Below are 4,300 nucleotides of genomic sequence, written 5' to 3'. Positions count from 1 at the left end.
CTGCCAGACTGCAGCTGCACCTTATGTACATTTTGTAGTATTCATTCCACCTCATTCATTTCTGTATTTTATGTATATAAGTTTAGATTCGCTATTTATAGTTGGTTTACACAGCTTTGCATATGTATGTGTAATGCATATATATATATGTATATATGTGTGTGTGTGTGTGTGTGTGTGTGAGAGATTTACATTGCTGTGCTTGAGAGCCACCATCTACCGGAACCATATTCCCTGTATGTGTCTGCACATATACTTGGCCAATAAACACGATTCTATTCTGTTCTGTTCTGTACAAATGCAACAGAATCCAACCTCTTCAGCCCAAGACCACAGGGTGAGGAGGCTTTGATGGAAATCTTGAGCTTGTGCTTCAGATAAAGGTGCCTCTGCTTGTTTGTTTTTATACTAATTATTTTTCTATTTACCCTTTAGTTGTATAGTTCATCATCTAATGCTTTTCTGCAGTTAGATAATGCACGCAGTCCTGTAAAATACTTATGTTCATTTTTGATTGCATTAAACTACTCCATGAGAGAAGAAACTGAAAATAACTCACGTAATTCTCCCCCGTTTTCAGGGGTGTGACATCCAAGATGAGAAGCAGCATATGTTCAAGAGCAAGAAATATACAAACCTTCAGTGAGAGCAATGTTTTAAAAAAGAAAGAAATACAGAAAAAAATATTTCAGTGCGAAATCGTGTGACATTAAGCATTACTACAAAGAACACCTGCTCTCTTTTTACCTGCAGGACTTTACAACATTTAAAATGTAATCACGCCAACTCCAGATTTAGACTGTAGATTATGAGTAAAACATTCAGACTGAAATTTAAAAAAAATTTAAAAAGCCAATCACATGTTGCTACGCTGAATAACCCTCACTCACCATGCCATACGCATCCGGGCCTTCGGTCACACACGTCCCTGCTGCCTCAGTTTGAACTTGCTGCATTTTTGCTGATTAGTGCTACTCATGTTTTTGTAGAGATTTACTGCAGATTTCTCCCTTTGAAGCCATCCATCGATTGCTGGTTGTAGCTTCAGAAGCCTCTTATTGGCCTCTTTGTTACCGAATTCGGTGATGCCGTTTGATCAGAATTCTAGGCCTGAATGGACATTTAACAGATTTTCAACAGGGCAGCTATATTTACAGAAGAGCTGCTGCTTTGCCTTTTTTTTTTTTGCCCTTTTTGCTTTGTCCTCATGCCTTTCTGTTCATTTCAGTAACTGGCTTTACAGTTGCGGTGTTTGTCTCATGCAAAACCAACTTTGATTTCTGCGGTGCTCCAGGAAGATTGATCAGTGACATTACCTGCTCTAAACTGAAGATTTAATTTAGATGTTTCTGAATATTTGTTTCTGTAGAGTCTCATTTTTGTGTTACACAAGTGTACACTCTGAAAAATGCAGGGGTAAAAATAACCCAATTTGTAACCCAGTGCTGGGTCAAATATGGACCGAAACAATGCTGGGTTGTTTCGACTTAACAGGGTTGGGTTATTGGTTTGACCCAGGACGCTGGGTTAGAATAACTATCCAAAAATTGGGTTAAATTGACCAGTGTTTACAGCTGAGGCTAATATACAAAATTGACTCAAAACTCAGCATATATTACCATTAGCATTTGAATTAATATTTCTGCTAACTTTAAAATTCAGAATATAAAAACTAGATTTTCTCAAAACTACTTTTATTGCCATATGATACATGAACATATGAACATAGACAGCAACATTGATGAAAAATAAATCAATGAAAGTAAAATGCAAGTAACAAAAAAAAAAGTATATAATTCATTATATTATATCGATTACTTCAAATCAGTCTTTGGCTACAGCACATGTACATGTTAATACACAAGAACAAATTACATGTAAAAACTCAGAACTTTAAAAAAAAAAACTGATGAATTGATGATTATCTCAGTACTTAACATACATCAACACTTTGGAAAAGTGGCAAGAGGGCATCTCCCTCTCAGATCATTTCATGCACCTTTATGATCAACATATTTGATTCATGTCCTGGGATAGATGACAGTGTGAAGGAATTCCGAAACCTGGGCGTGTCACTTTGGGTAACTTGCATCAAAAACAAAAAATGCTTTGAAGCTGCCATCAACAGACTTTAGACTGCTGCAAAAAGCAGAAACAAATTATCTTCTATTGGTCCTTTAGTGAATTCTTCTTCCTGATAGAAGAAGCCTTTTTCATGACATTGCGTAGACACTGCTCCAGAAATCCAGTTGCTAACTATGAGTTCTGCCAGGGCTAACCACGCATCCATCTTTTAAACAAAGGAAAAAGGTCAGTAAAGTTACATTTAAAGGAATATCTGCAGTTGTTTGGTTAATGTCAAGTTGTCTGTAATCCTGGAGCGCTAACCTTCAACACTATACTTGACATTTGCTCAGAGAGGAGAAAACTGTGATGAAGCAGACCAGTCTGTGGTTGTGAATGGTTGCAATTAATTGTTAGGAGATTGACTAAGCCAAGATCAAGTATCATGTTTCACACACTTCATACTGTCACAAGGTTGTACACACCTTTTTGCTAACTTTGCAATAGATTTAAACGAATGTTATTATTTATCCATCTCTAATGTGCATATGACTGAAGAAGTCACTTGGATGAGTGACATATAATGTGCATACATTTTTTAAAGATATGGAAATTGAGTACATACAAACTGTATATTTATTTTTATAGTCACAATGACACTCAGTATACCTTTTGAAAAACTGACCAGTATTTAGGTTTTTTTAATTGTTGTGTGTATCCACTGAAGTGTAGATACTTACATATCCTGTGCCATGGCAGTCCTTTAAACTTATCTACTATTGATTATGCGAAAATTGACTTTATTCCTGAAGTCTGGCTGCAAGCAAAAACAGTTCCATGTAATAAAATTGGATAAACAAAAACTTTATTTTACAAGAATGCTACAGTAAAGTAAACCAATACAAAAAGCAGAACCTTTGGGGAAAAAAAGAAATTAAAACATTTTTAATGTTAATTTTAGGATAACTGGATATACTTGTGATGGCTGCAGTTACAGCTACAGAGTGGTAATATCTATTGAACATCAGTGTTGCAGTAGAGGCTTAACCATAACACTACACATACAGGTTTCGTTCTTTATATGTAGGATTTAATTTACAGAGTAATAAAGAATTGGTTTAGGTTTAGCATTAATTTACTTATACAATCACATTAAACTGTATTCTAAAAATCTGTGCACATTTTAGTTTCCACTGTTGCATATGTATTATTTAATCTTTCTTTGTTCTCTGATTTACCTCAGTGGCAGCTGCTCCCAGTTCCTTGGTTGATGAGCTAAAAGGTGGAAAACAGTCAGAGCAAGCCTATGTGGAAATCTGCAAATTGGGTCATACCACTACTCTGGAGCATGCGGGGGAATGGAATTTGTTATTTTAGTTGTCACTAGTTGTCACCTCACACAGCTACTGACTCGAGTCATCAGTCCTGAGTCTGGACAGTTGAAGTCTGATTCTTCCTTCTCTGAGGGCTTCCAAAAAACAAACTAATCAATCTTAATTCTTTAAACAGAGAATAAAAGCACAAACATGTTCCAGAGAATATGCAGTAAAACTGTTTTTGTGCCAGGGCATATAATACTTGAATAAAATGCCTGGGTTTCCCTTCAAATACACACTCCATAACTTTGGTAAAGTACAGTTTCATTTCCTCTGACATTCTGAAGGCCACAGACGCCACAAACAGTGTGACACACATGACTTTGTTACTTTTTCAGTTTCTTTTTCACTCTGGCATCAAGACGAAGGGTCATCAACCCAAAATATCTTTAATAGTATTCAAGAAAATAATATCTTATTATTATTGTAATTAATAATATTAATGATACTACTACTACTACTACTACTACTACTACTACTAATAATAATAATAATAATAATAATAATAATAATAATTACCTCCAGTGTGAAAAGGCAGCCAGTGGAACAACAGAACTTTGTATGATGAGAAAATGGATTACCACGTATTCTGCTCGAGCCTGTTGTTGTGTATAAATGTAGAACAAGAGGGGCGGTGCTTGCAGTCAAAAGCCAAACGCAAAAGCCAAGAGTAGCAGCCACCCCCCAGTGGGAGTGGCCAATCTTACAAACGTTTATGTGTGTAATGAGCTTCTACCAACCCAACATATCTGATACGTCACATCAGCTGACCTACGTGACTAATCAGATTCATAATTCTGCTAATATTTAGTCTTTAATCTTAAATCCAAGTAAAGGGCAGTTTTCTTCCCTCGCTGTTA

General features: G+C 36.0%; 1 long non-coding RNA gene across 2 annotated transcripts; it reads right to left on the bottom strand.

The window, feature by feature from the left end:
* Positions 1–1,695: 1,695 nt before the first annotated feature.
* LOC102309945 lies at positions 1,696–4,048 on the bottom strand. Of its 2 annotated transcripts, none has more exons than XR_006053886.1 (4): positions 3,960–4,042; positions 3,303–3,547; positions 2,805–2,881; positions 1,696–2,290 (listed from the first exon to the last, which is right to left on the bottom strand). It is a non-coding gene; the product is annotated as an uncharacterized LOC102309945 (long non-coding RNA). The 2 variants fall into 2 exon arrangements; XR_318082.3 differs by having other exon boundaries at positions 1,700–2,290; positions 3,303–3,532; positions 3,960–4,048.
* Positions 4,049–4,300: the final 252 nt, after the last annotated feature.

Source organism: Haplochromis burtoni, unplaced genomic scaffold (assembly GCF_018398535.1).
Source record: "Haplochromis burtoni strain Fernald_Lab_line unplaced genomic scaffold, NCSU_Asbu1 Contig_2627, whole genome shotgun sequence".
Lineage (NCBI taxonomy): Eukaryota > Metazoa > Chordata > Actinopteri > Cichliformes > Cichlidae > Haplochromis > Haplochromis burtoni.
The sequence above is the reverse complement of the archived record's forward strand: the minus strand, read 5'-3'. Positions and strand labels throughout refer to the sequence as shown.